We start from the raw sequence: 15096 nt of genomic DNA on the forward strand, positions 1-15096 counted from the left end.
ATGCTTTTATACCTTTAATTTGATGATTTTAATTCACCTTTGATTCCACTAGATGCCTTGATTTGTTGTTGAGTGATTTCAGGTTGAAAAGGGCTAGGAATGGATCAAGGGAGTGAGGAGGAAAGCATGCGAAATGGAGAACACATGGAAAAGCCAAAGAATTGGATGAGCTCATGGATGCGCACACGCAATGTATGCGCACACGTGGATCGCAAAACCTCAAGGGACGCGCACGCGTGCTGTACGCGTACGTGTCAGTGCCGGCACGTGATTTTAAAGTGAAAACGTGCCCAGTGAATTCTGAGAAGCTGTGGGGTCCAATCTAAACCAACTTTGGCCCCAAAACACTTAAAAGGACCAAGGATTGAAGAGCAAAGGGGGGATTCCATCACTTCACACATACATAGTTTAGTTTAGTTAATACTTTTAGTTAGTTTTAGAGAAAGAAGCTCTCTCTTCTCTCTAGGATTAGGAGGATTAGTTTAGTTAATACTTTTAGTTAGTTTTAGAGAGAGAAGCTCTCTCTTCTCTCTAGGATTAGAAGGATTAGTTTAGTTAATACTTTTAGTTAGTTTTAGAGAGAGAAGCTCTCTCTTCTCTCTAGGATTAGGAGGATTAGGTTTAGGTCAATAATCTTAGATCTAGGTTTTAATTCATGCTTTCATCTACTTCTACCTCTCAATTCTTTGTTGTTACATGATGTTCTTCTATTCTTTTGTTGTAATTCCCTCTATGTTGTTTCTTCTACTTGTTGTTGATCTACTCTTGTTCTTTTTATTTTCTTTTAATTCAATTTGAGGTAATTCATGCCAATAATGTTATTTTTAAATGTTGTTGTTAATTATTTGCAATAATTGTTGTTAGATTTCATTCTTGTTGTCCATTTACTATGCTTTTCTTTTATGCCTTCCAAGTGTTTGTCAAAATGCTTGAGAGAATGTCAGCGTAGAATTTTATGTTCTTGGCTTGGGAAGGTAACTTAGAAACTCTAGAGTTGCTAATGTCCAAGTGATTGATAGTTGATAGCCATTGACTCTAGCTCTTATTAATTCAATTAGTGAATAGCTAGGACTTATGGACTTGGATTGATAAAGCTCACTTGACTTTCCTTTACTTGTTAGAAGATGACTTAGTGGGATTAATCCTTACAATTATCATGTTGTGGTTATTGATAAGGATAGAGATCCTTGACCACCAAACATTGCCAAAACCTTTTTGTCATTTGATTTCCTTTATCATTTACTTTTCTTGTCCCTTATCCAAAACCCCAAAATATACATGTCCATAGCCAATAACAAGAACACTACCCTGCAATTCCTTTGAGAGACGACCCGAGGTTTAAATACTTCAGTTATTAGAATAATTAGGGGTTTGTACTTGTGACAAATAAATTTTTGTATGAAGGGATTAGTGTTGGTTTAGAAACTATACATCGACGAGATTTCATTTTTGAAATTCTAAACCGTCAAAAATCAACTCATCAAGCATGCGTACGCGCAACTTGGATAATTTTCTAAAGATGCGTACGCGCAAGTGGGCAGATTTCCAAATCTCCATTTCTTCATCTCCACTTTTCCATGCTTCTCTTCACTTCTTCAAGCCATTCTTGCCTTCCAATCCTTAAATCACTCAACAAACACATCAAAGTATCAAATAGAATAGAGGTGAAATAATTTTAGCAATTTTTATGCATAAAAAGCATGTTTTTAATCACTAAGCACAATTTGGAGAAATTCACAAAAACATGCTATTTCAGTGAATAAATGCAAGATAAGTTGTTAAAATCCACCCATTTCAATACAAAATTTACCATAAAATTGTGGTTTATCACGTACGCATCCCTCATGCGTACGCATCATCCTCAAGATTTAACCAATTCATGCGTACGCACATTATTGTGCATACGCATCTCAAAAATTCATCCCTCTGGTGTGTGCCTGTGCACCCAGTTGTGCATATTTACAACCGCTGAAAGTCCCTCTGGTGCATGTGTATGCACAGTCTTGTGTGTACGCACCAATTCCTTTTTTCCAATTCGTACATAGGCATGACAGATGCATACGCACGATCTCAAAAACACTTCTCCTTTGTTTCCCACCACTCCGCTTCTTTTCTTCTTCTTTCTTCTCCATTCTTCTTTCCCCCTCCTTCTCTGCTTCTCTTGTCTCTCACCTCAACACCACCCATCTCCTACTATTATGATCTCCATTCCACCTCCGGCGACTCACGTCCACCGATTCTAGCTTCAGCGACATCACAGCACCATAGCACTCCTCTCATCTCTTCTCTATTTTTGATCTTGGTCGCTTCCAGGTTGAAGTTTCATTTTTCTTTTAATTTCTGTTAAATTAGATTAATTTTGTTTTTTTAGTTTGATTTTTGTTATCAGTTTAGTTAGACTACTTTTCTATTAGTTTAGCTTAGTTTACTAAGTTTTGATTGATGAAAGAGTTTGGAATTAGTACTGAATTTGCTGATATATTGCTGCTAATTACTAGCATGATGCTATTTTAGCATTGTTATTTTTAATATTCATTGTTGGATTGAGATTGAGGTTATAATTTGTTACTTGGGATTGAGTTTTGCATGCTTGATATTTGTGCATACCAAGTACTTATGAAAATGCCTTTAAGAATGTTTTTAGATTTCTAAATTGCATGTTGTAGCTAGCCACCATGTGATTTGATTTCATTGTCTATAACTAGGCAATTGCTTATAATTGATGCATCTGTTGCTTGGTGATACTTGCTTATTTTGACGTTCATTTACGTCACCAAGTTGATGCATTGAAATTATGGAATTGTGAAATTGGATTGTAAGCTTACCTGGTGACATCTTTTTTTGTGTTTTTCAAGCTATGTGGACTGTGATTGCTATGTGATTGATTTCAATTTATATCTATCTTTGACTAAGTTGCATAGCACCCATGTTCCTCACTTTATGTCAATTAGGTAATGCGGATAAAAAAAATTCAAAATGTGTCATTGATTGATGTGTGAGTTCCATATTTCATTTGGTTCATTAAGTTCCCTTGCACATCAACTAATTTTCATTCATCATCTATTTCACAATTGTTTGATTATTGCATGAGTACTTTTATGCTCTTTTATTGCTTGTTTGTTTATCTTAAACTACACGTTGTCTTTCCAAGTATCTTGAGCATACTAAAATGAGTGAGTTACATATCTCTTTTAAATACTGGTGACATAAAGCTTTCAATGCTAGTGTGTGAGTTATAAACTGCGCGCAAACTTAGAATTCACACTCTTACTTTCTTCAATGTCACACACTGATCCACTCACTTCATTTTAATGATTATTACCTCATTTCGGTAATCTATGCTTCCTTGTATTTGACTTACATATCTCTTTTAAATATTGGTCTATATATATTTTATAGCTTTTTTTGTATTTTTTATTATTATTGAATATGGTTTGTATATACATATCTTTAACTTTTAGTTGTGATTGGATAATGTGGATAATAGGACCTATTTCATTTTTTTTAGATGTACATGATGATTTGGAATGATAGAGAATAGGAAAAAGAACTTAGAATTCTTTATCTTCATCCAATCACATCATATATATATATATATATATATATATATATATATATATATATACATACATACATACATAATAAGCTTAGTCAAAATAATAAATTTTGAAGGAATTTCTTTATAGGGCATCCCATTGATTTGAGTTGAATTTTTTTGTTGAACTTGGTTGAAAAATATTGTGGAACATAGATTAGAGCTAGAACACACAACCATGTGAGATTTGAGCTTCAATATGTAGTTGTATCATATGAGCCACTATCTTTATCCTTGTGTGTTACTCTCTCTCTCTATGATTGTGATCTTTGATTTGTTTATTTCTTTTTATCCAATATTTGGTATATACATTTACATGATTGAGGCCTTTATTTCATTGGAACTCACTTACCCAAATAGTCTCACCCTTTTATCTACCCTTGTTAATCAATTTTGAGCCTTATCAATACCTCTTTTTCTTAATATTAGCACATCATAACCCTAAGCAGAAAACTATAAATGTCCTTGATTTGCATCTTTGATTAGCTTAAGCTAGTGAATGTGTATCATCTAAGTGTGGTAGAGTTTGAAAACATCGGTAGAAGATAAAAGTATATTTTGGGTGTTCATTGGAAATTTGGAATTGGGTATAGATTAAAGCATTAAATGTTTAAACCATATGCATTTATCTTTTGAAAAAAATTGTGTATATATGGTGTTTTAAAAGAAAAGAAAAGAAAAAAAGAAAAGAAAAAGAAAAAGAAATGAGCAAACAATAAAAGGGGACAAAAGTTACCCAAAAAAAAGTATGAAAAATAAATGCATATGTGATGTGAATTGAAAAGAATGCATGAGTATATGTGAAGCGAATAATGGGTAGTTAGGTTACATTAGAGTTGAATATATTATTGTAAGTTAGGTGAAAGTTTAAGCTAATCAAATATCCAATTTCAATTCTACTTAGCCAAATACCATCCTACCTTGACCCTAACGCCATTACAATCCTTGAAAAGCCCTCATGATACTTGCATACATACATTGAATAATTGTTGATTGTTGGATGAGGAACAAATCTTAGAAAACATTATTAGAGGAGAATTGAGTGAATCAACCCTATACACTTGAGCGATTGGAGAGCATACACATCTGGTAAGGGGTTTGATTGCTCAATTCTATGTTTTCACCTGTTATGACCTCTTATCTTGCAAGTTAGTATATCTTTTAGAACTTAAATTTATTCATGGGATTGCTTTCATTGCTATATTGCTTTAGCTCTATATGTTTATATGTGTTCTTGAAAATTGATTTATTTTTACTAAGTAGATATAAATACATACAAGTAGATAGATAGATGGATAGATGGATGGATGGATGGATAGATAGATAGATCGATAGATAGATAGAATAGATATAGATAGTTTACTTTTTAACAAGTGTGACATCCATTGATCTTGTCTTTTCTAATGCTTAGTATGAGGACATGCTTTTGTTTAAGTGTGGGAGAATTGATAAATCCATATTTTACAATTATTTTTTGCTTGAAAGGAGTGGATTTTATCAGCATATCTTTCATTTATTCATTGAAATTGTATGTTTTTGTGAATCTCTCCTTAATTGTGCTTAATTGTGAAAAACATACTTTTTATGCTTAAAATTGCCATATTTAATTCACCTTTCTCCTATTCAATGTCTTGATGAGTTTGTTTCAGTGATTTAAGGTTTAGAAGGCAAGGATGGCTTGAAGAAATGAAGAAAAAAGCATGTAAAAGTGGAGAATCATGAAGAAATAAAATTTTGGAAATCTGCCTAGTTGTGCATACGTATGCCTCATGCATACACATCTTTTGGAAAATCTCCAATTTGTACGTAGCATCCCTCATGTGTATGCATGATTTGCAGCACATGATTCACTTAAGTGAATACGTGGGTCGCGATTTCAGGCCAATTTTTGGCTCAATCCAACTCATTTCTGAAGCATTTGAAGCATGGACCAAGGGAAGATCAACCAAATAGTGTTAGAATTGTTTTTAGTATGGTTTTCGGGTATAATTCTAGAGAGAGAAGCTCAAATATCTCTCTAGAATCTTAGTTTAATTTCTCCTTAGTTTAGGTTTCAATTCTTGTTTTAGTGTACTTTTCTTTAAAATTTCTTGTTCTAGCATCTCAATTTGTTTAGTCTTACTTGTTAGTTTCTCAATTTTGGTTAATTTTAGTTATTGAAAACTTGTTGAATTTCAATTTCTCTTTAATGCAATTTGATGTTTTCATGTTTATTGTTGCTTAATTGAGTTATTATTATTTTCTTATAATTGGTAGTCATAGATTTTATTAATCCTTGCAATTTATGAAGCTTTGTTTATATGCCTTTTAAGTGTTTGATAAGCTGACTCTTTCAATTATAGAGTAGATTTTACACTCTTGACTTAGGATTGAGAACTTAGGTAACCTTGAGTCATTGATGTCTAATATTGATTAGTGATTTAGGGTTGTTAGTTGACTTGATTTTTACTAATGCTAGTCTTTCACTAAGTTAATTGGTGAGTTGGCTAGGATTTGTGGATTGAGATCAATTATGCCTATTTGACTTTTCTCAACGTATAGAGGTTGGCTAAGTGGGATTAACTCTTCATAATTGTCATGTTTATGGTTAATGACTAGGATAGAGACCTTTAACTCTCAACCCTTGCCAAGATCCTTTTTTGCCATTTGATTTTCCTGTCCTTTACTAGTTAATTGTCATTTACTTTCATGCTATTTAAATTCTTGTCAACTGCTATCTCACCCCCGATTTCTCATAGGCAAATGATATGTACAACTCACTGCAATTTTGTGGGAGAACGACCTAGGATTTAAAACTCCCGGTTATTTGATTTGTATTGTGACACATCTTCTTCTAAACTATGATAAGGGTCAATTGTTGGTTTGGAACTATACTATTGACGAAGAAATTCTTTTTAAGAGAATTCTAAACCGACATTTGACCTTTCATCATAGACCCACAGAGAGACTAGTATTTTGTTAGACTTGCCAGACTAGGGGCTTCTTCTATGGGCCAGGCCCCGGAGTGTCAAGAGTTTATATATGTATATTTTGGATAAAGGATGGATTAACTGACTTCTTTTTTATGACTACCTTGCTTTTTTCTGTATTTTATTTTTTGTATTGTTGTTCATGTATGTTGATTTAGTTTTCCGTATCCTTTTGTATAAAGAAAAAGTTTTTTTTCGCAAAAAATTGATTACGCACTAACAAGGTTACATGCTTACTATTAAATAATAGTTATATCTTGAAAGCAAGTTGGTAACATTTTGTTTTTGATATGATCATGACGTACTGAAAATTAGGTTATTACAATTTTCCTTCTCTTTTCTTCCACTTTTCTTTTTCTTTGATCATTGTTTCTTTTTTTTTTGGATCTTTTTCTCTCTTCTTCTCTTTCCTCCCCTACCCCACATACTCTTTTCTTTCCTCTTCCTTCTCTTTTGTCCTATTTCTTTGATATTACTACTTCTATATTTTTGGCTTTCTTTTCTGAGATCTAAATCTCAATAATCCTCTATGTGGTTAGTTCTTTTTTTAGTGGTGTATTAATCTCTTTTATATGTGTTTTGGATATGAAATTATAAATCTATTAGATCTAAGAGGAAAATACACTAAGAGAAGTTTTTTGTCTATAAAATTATTTTTAAATTAAAAGTGTTACAAAATATTTTGAGTATATTTAAAAACAGAGAAGTTTGTTCAAAGAAGAAGTATCTAATAACTATATTACAACATCTTCTGAGTGTATCTAAAAATAAAAGAAACTCAAATTTTTTATTTTTGCACATTAAAATTTTTTATAATTAAATATTATACTCATTGTCAGCATATAATTCAAATAGAAAATAGATGTTTTCTTTTTTAGATATAAATATAATATTTTCTTTACAATTTAATTTATATAAATGTCGTTTGAGGATTTTCATGAATGAAAATGTTTCTCCTAAAAAAATTGGTTTTATAGTAGCATACAATGCATGTGACCATTATAATTAATAACTTACTTGGAATTGGAGAATCAAAGAACTTGTACGTTTACACATTGACATAGTTTTATTATAAACGTATTAAAACATAAATATTAAAGTTTTTTCCTTGTTTAACCATTATTTTTTATTTCCACATGACCGTTAGCATATAATAACGAAAAAGCACATAAAACTACATACAATTGCTGGTATAGAAACGATGAATGGTGTGCGTTTAAATTTACAGAAATAATAAGAACAAGAAGTCTACACACACACGATATGTATATACACCTTAAGAGTCATATTTTTTTGCTTAACAATAATAATATAAACCTAGCAAAGTGTGTCATGCAACGGCCATATTATTGGTCGTTAAGTAGCGACAGCGACGGGAACTCGGAATCAAGTAGGAATCCATGTTACAACATTTCCATTAGTCATAATATCATAGCCTCCATTATCATTAAAATTAGTTCTTTGTTTAAGGCCTTAATGGGTCTGGCGGCTGTAGTAGTAGACATGGTTACAACAAATAGTTGAACATTCTTTAAGTTTTGGCCTACTATGGACCTTTATATATTATAGTGATGATAATGATTGTTGATCGATGATCATGCAGCACAAGCAAGATTTGATACGTATATACCCATCAAATCAAACAAGTCTATATAGAAAAACCTTAGTGCACTACCAAAAAAAATCAACCATTCAACAACATTTTTTTTAGGCTATATTTAAAAAAGTATAGAATAGGCTACGCTTTTTTTTGTTTTACCTTTTTATAGTAGAATAAGAAACACAATTATGACATCACATAAAAAGTGTCTTCTTAAATATCAAAAAGATCACTTATAAAATGTAGCCTTATCTTAATATCTATGGATACACGTTTCTCACCAAATAGTACGTTTTTGAAGAGTAACATATTTATTATGTTTTAGGTGCGCTTCATAAGTATTTCCTAATATAAAAACACCAAATAAACACTCAGTGAAATCATTTGTGAAGGGTTTCACGCCATTCTCCTTCTTCTCCACTCACATTCGTCATCTCTTCGCTCACTGTCGTTGCTCACCCTCGTCATCTCTTCGCTCACCATCGTCGCTCATCTTTCTTCATCGTCGCCGCTCATCACCATCGTCGTTTCTTCTGTCACCAGGTAAGCAATCTCTGTTCTGTATCCTCTCTTTCTCGCTTATTCTCTAACTCACTCTCACTTTTCAGTTCGAAGGTGTGTATGGCTTTGATAGCAATGATGAACTGCAATAGCTAATTGAGATAGAGAAGGTATGTATCAATTTTCAATTAGTTATGTAAAATCTTGGGGGTTTTGGATTCTAATTTTGGGCATTCGGCTCCTGATTCTCGATTTGTTATGACTCCTTTCTATGTATTAGCATAAACAGAAGCAACAATGGAGCTAGAAAATTGACGTTAACCACTCTGCGGCTTCTGCTCCACTGTTGCCTCCTCTTTACCTGTGCTTTGGCGCCGCACGGCCTCTTCTCGTGATTCTTCTCCACTCATCTCTTTCATTTTAACTTTTATGCCATCAAACAATTTGATGAAATGTCACATTTATGCTTTCAAATAACCATGGGTATGGTGTGGTGAGTGATAGAATGCGTTCCATGTTTTTCCTCCCTTTTGATGTCTTGTGTATATCTAGCTCAATGACGATGTTGATGTTCTTCTAGAATTAACGATCCTATGCTTGCCTCTTTCTGTTAGTAGTAAGAGTTGCAAAGTCACCTTTGTTGTTGGTCTCTCAAAAGTGGGTTTTATTTTGACTTCTTTGATGGATAATTGTTTATAAATTTGTGTTTGAGTGAAATATTGGTTGAGCGTGTTACATATGTATTGCTATTTATAGGTTCAAAGTATTTTATGGTTTAGCTCCAGCTGTTGTAAAAGGTTGTTTTAGTAATGGCCATGTAATGAATTTTCAAGGTTAGATTCAAAATCTCGCACCGATAAAATTCTTAATTCGTGTTCACTTCCAATGGATGGCAATCGTTAATTACTCTATGTACTAATTTGTATATTCAAGATTAAATTTTTGAAAGATGTAGAACATTCTGGCTTACAATTTTTTAATTTGTATGTGGAGTAGTGGAGGATCACTGACTACATGCTTCTTTATATGTAGAACATTCTGGCTTACTTGAATTTAGTATTTTTGGTTTAAGTATTTGAGCATTATACTTTGATATCATTTTGAATAAAAATTATATATGTTTTGTTTTTGAATAAGTTTTAGATTCTATCATTGTTTGTGCGCATACTGAGGACTATTGCTGAATCGGGCTTCTTCCAAATACGGAAGCTTACTGTTCAGTGCCTTTGTCCTTCTATCTTTCGTGCCAAACGAGACATTGTTTTCAATCTTATTTGTCTCTTCGTAATCTTTCATAATCTGTCGCTTTATTCCACGTGGAATAAAGCGATAGATACTCAATCCTTTTATTATTATTATTATTATTATTATACAACAAATTCAGCAAATAGCGATAGGAATTTTGCGGTAGTTTACCAAAATAGCTGCAAAAAGAAATGTAGCGGTGATTAATGTTGTAGGGCCTTACAACAACAACAACAACAACAACAACAACAACAACAACAACAACAACAACAACAACAACAACAACAACAACAACAACAATAATAATAATAATAATAATAATAATAATAATAATAACAACAACAATAATGAAGAAAGACTTTGGGTCAAGTCCATAACTCCCTTAACCCTTCCCACTCTAACAGGACACACACACACTCTCCATTCTAGAAAAAAACACATTCTTCTTCCTTCACTCCTTTCTTCTGCACATTCCCTAGTGTTTTTCTTCCTCACGTTAATTTCCTCAATAATAAATTTTCATACACTTTTATTTTGATTATTTACACTACTCTTCTTCTACTCTAACTCTATTATACTCTATCTATTGTGCTCTCATATGTTGGCTTTTATTCCAAAACTCTATTGAAGTAGCCTAAGCTTGAAGAAGAGAAAAATCACCTTTAATTCAAGTATTACCAATTATTAAGACATTAAGATGATTCTTTATTTTGATAATTACCTATATCTTTAATTTTTGTCATGGTTATAGTTATAGGTATTAACAAATTCGAAAATTTAAGGTTAAAGTAAGATAAAATTTGGGATTTTTGGGTATATAAGCTCTATTATGTTAATTGATGTTAAAATTAACTTATTAGAGTTATTATTGTTTTGCTTGTTATATTAGATTCTCAAAGGAACCACTCTCCTTGCTTGTTGGAACCTGTGGAGTAGAAATTCCCCTCTTGGATTTTAGTCTGTGAATAAACTTTGTATCTATAGTTAAATTTTAGCGTTGTATCATTTTTACAATTATTGAAAATAATTTTAAAATTTATTAATTAGTTATTTACTAACTTATTTGTAAATATGATTGATAAACTCATATTTTATGATATATTTTGTGCTTAGTTTGAGTGATTTATTCAATCCTTCACCCACTTATTCATGTTAATTGCATGGTTTTACTTCTCCTTCCTTATTATGTGATGTATGTGAAAACCATGTTTTCTATGCTTTAAAATTAATTATTTTAATTACCTTTAATTCCATTCGATGCCGTGATCAGTGTGTTGAGTAGTTTTCAGATCTTCTAAGGTAGGAATGACTTAAAGGATGGAAAAGAAACATACAAAAATGGAAGGAAAGTGCAAAACGGAGTTATGAAGAAACTGGCATCCACACGATCGCATGGACGACGCGATCGCATGCCAAGCACGAATCAACAGCGACGCGGCCGCATGACTGACGCGACCGCGCGCCTTAAGCAGAAGGAATATGACGCGGTCGCATGACTAACGCGACTGCGTGACAAGAAAAGCTCCGAATGACGCGACCGCGTGACCCACGCGGATGCGTGACAGAGGCTACACACCAGCAATTGTAGAAAATGCTTCCAGCGATTTCTGAAGCCCTTTTTGGCCCAATCCAAGTCCAGAAGGCATAGACCAGAGGTTATAAAGTGTGGGAACGCATCCATTCAGGCAGAGCTCGCCAATTTAGTTACTTTCCATGATTTAGATCTAGTTTTGAGAGAGGTTCTCTCCTCTCTCTCTTAGGATTTAGGACTTCTCTTAGTTTTAGGAGTGACTCTCAATCCCAGGTTCTTTATTTTTATTTATTTTTCCAATTTAGTTTATGAACCCTTCATGTTAGATTATAATTTCCCTTATTAATGCTATTTGAGGTATTTCAATTCATGATTGCTTTCTTTAATTTATGTTATTGTTGCTTTACATCTGAAGGTATTTTTATTCCAGCAAATTTACTTTTTCCTCTTTTGGTCTTGGTTAAGAAAGCAGTAACTCAGGAGTTATCTTATCTCAACATAATTGATAACTGTTATCTTTGCTAATTGAACTGAGCTTCAATAATCCCAACCTTTTCTTAGGAAATAAATAGGATTCGAAGATCAAACTAATTAGTCCCTTGACTTTCCTTTACTTTAGTAAAGGTTAACTAAGTGGATTTAAGATTCAACTTTCATTGTTATTGATAAGAATAACTAAGTCTGGACTTCCAATTTCTCATACCTTGCCAAAAGTTTGCTTTACAGTATTTATTTCTTTTAATTGCTATTTAAATCATTTGTCATATTTGTTCCTCATTCTTAAAACCCCGAATTTACAATCTCCATAACCAATAATAAGAACATACTTCCCTGCAGTTCCTTGAGAAGACGACCCGAGGTTTAAATACTCGGTTATCAATTTTAAAGGGGTTTGTTACTTGTGACAACCAAAACATTTGTAAGAAAGGTTGATTGCTTGGTTTAGTAACTATACTTGCAACGAGTATTTACCATAACTTCTAAACCATCAATCTTCCGCTCTTTCAAAATGGCGCCGTTGCCGGGGAACTGCTAACGTGTGCCTTATTATTGGTTATTGTACATATTTTTCTTTTACTTGTTTATTTATTTCTGTTTTTCCTTTTTAATTTTATTTGCTACTATGAATTCTCACCCCTCTCGCTTTGAGTTTGGTTCTAACTTTGTTGAAGGAAATAGAAGTTACAGCAGAAATATGCATCAAGGTCAGACCAATCAAGGATGGATGGAGCCAAGAGGATCTAATCAACCCTTTAGGCAACAACACCCTCCAAGATATCACGGACAACGACCATTCTACAATGCATACCCCGCTGATAGATATGGTGGACAACCTTGTAACTACCAACAAGCCCCACCCCGTGCCTATAGACCATCCTCTCAACATAACCTTAAACCACCACACTCACAAGCTTCTCTTCATCATTCGCCACCGTATGATCCTTCCCTACCCCAGTTCCAATCCAATCACCCCCAAGCACCACCACTTCCCTATGTTTCATGTCTAAATCCATCACCCAGAGAATCAGAGGTTCGCCTCAAGGCAACAGTAAATAAACTTCAAACAACCATTCGACAACTGGAGCAAGCAGTAATTCAATTAGCTTCTAGATGCGGGAACATTCAAGGACCAACCACAGCCCCGTGTGGACAATCTAATGAAAAGCGTAGCATGAAGGAGACACTAGAAACTCCAGTGGACAAGACAGAGCATGAATTCATACTAGAACAAGTAGAAGATGCTGTCATTGTACAAGAAGAAGAGTTGGTTGAAGATCTAGGAGACGCTGAACCTCCATGGGAATCCAGAGTTGAGGAGAACTCTGTCAAGGACGTTATAGTTGATGCTAAGGAGGATAGAGCACAATCCCCGAGGCAAGTCGTTTATGAAGAACTAGACGGAATAACCCAGGACACAAATTCCCTTGATGATGATAGTCACAAGTCAAGCTCTCTTAGTAATAAACTTGCATCCGCAAGTGAATTCTCTGAGATCGAAGTATCTTCCCCGAGTGAATACGAAGATGATGCGGAGGTAGATTTCTCTCAACCTCCAATCTATGACTCGAGTGATTAGGAAGACATAGAAGACTTTGACCAGGGTGATGATGCGTTTGAAGACCCTTGCAAAGAAGTGGAGGAATTCACAGAAGATTACCAGGGAGTAGAACTTACAGAACCACCAGAAACACCTTCCCCAAGGCCATTACCACCTAATACAAGCTTCAAGTGGGTACAATCCTTAACTTTTAACTTTACTTTTTCACTTGAATACAGTTTGCTTGAAACAGATGGCCAGCTTAGAGCTCTCTGCAGCTTTAAGAGTAAGAGGGAAATGGCTCGTGCTCAGAGCTGGCGTATGATGAGCGGATAATTTATACGCTTTTTGGCATTGTTTTTAGTATGTTTTTAGTAGGATCTAGTTACTTTTAGGGATGTTTTCATTAGTTTTTATGTTAAATTCACATTTTTGGACTTTACTATGAGTTTTTGTGTTTTTTTGTGATTTCAGGTATTTTCTGGCTGAAATTGAGGGACTTGAGCAGAAATCAGATTCAGAGGTTAAAGAAGGACTGCTGATGCTGTTGGATTCTGACCTCCCTGCACTCAAAGTGGATTTTCTGGAGCTACAGAACTCGAAATGGCGTGCTTCCAATTGCGTTGGAAAGTACACATCCAGGGCTTTCCAGCAATATATAATAATTCATACTTTGGCCAAGAATAGACGACGTAAACTGGCGTTCAACGCCAGATTTCTGCCCAAATCTGGCGTCCAGCGCCAGAAAAGGAGCCAAAACCAGAGTTGAACGCCCAAACTGGCACAAAAGCTGGCGTTCAACTCCAAGAAGGACCTCTACACGTGCAACACTCAAGCTCAGCCCAAGCACACACCAAGTGGGCCCCGGAAGTGGATTTATGCATCAATTACTTACTTTTGTAAACCCTAGTAGCTAGTTTATTATAAATAGGACCTTTTACTATTGTATTAGACATCTTTGGACGCCTGGTTCTTAGATCAGAGGGGCTGGCCATTCGGCCATGCCTGGACCTTTCACTTATGTATTTTTAACAGTAGAGTTTCTACACTCCATAGATTAAGGTGTGGAGCTCTGCTGTTCCTCAAAGATTAATGCAAAGTACTACTGTTTTCTATTCAATTCATCTTATTTCGCTTCTAAGATATTCATTTGCTCTTCAACCTGAATGTGATGAACGTGACAATCATCATCATTCCCTATGAACGCGTGCCTGACAACCACTCCCGTTCTACCTTCGACTGAATGAGTATCTCTTAGATCTCCTAATCGGAATCTTCATGGTGTAAGCTAGAATGATGGCGGCATTCAAGAGAATCCGGAAGGTCTAAACCTTGTCTGTGGTATTCCGAGTAGGATTCAATGATTGAATGATTGTGATGAGCTCCAAACTCGCGATTGCTGGGCGTAGTGACAGACGCAAAAGGATAGTAAATCCTATTCCAGCATGATCGAGAACCGACAGATGAATAGCCGTGCCGTGACAGGGTGCGTTGACCATTTTCACTGAGAGGATAAGATGAAGCCATTGGCAAGGGTGATGCCTCCAGACGATTAGCCGTGCCGTGACAGGGCATTTGGATCATTATCCCGAGAGAAGACCGAAAGTAGCCATTGAC

The sequence above is a fragment of the Arachis ipaensis genome, chromosome B4 (genome assembly GCF_059453495.1).
Source record: "Arachis ipaensis isolate K30076 ecotype BB chromosome B4, ASM5945349v1, whole genome shotgun sequence".
NCBI lineage: Eukaryota > Viridiplantae > Streptophyta > Magnoliopsida > Fabales > Fabaceae > Arachis > Arachis ipaensis.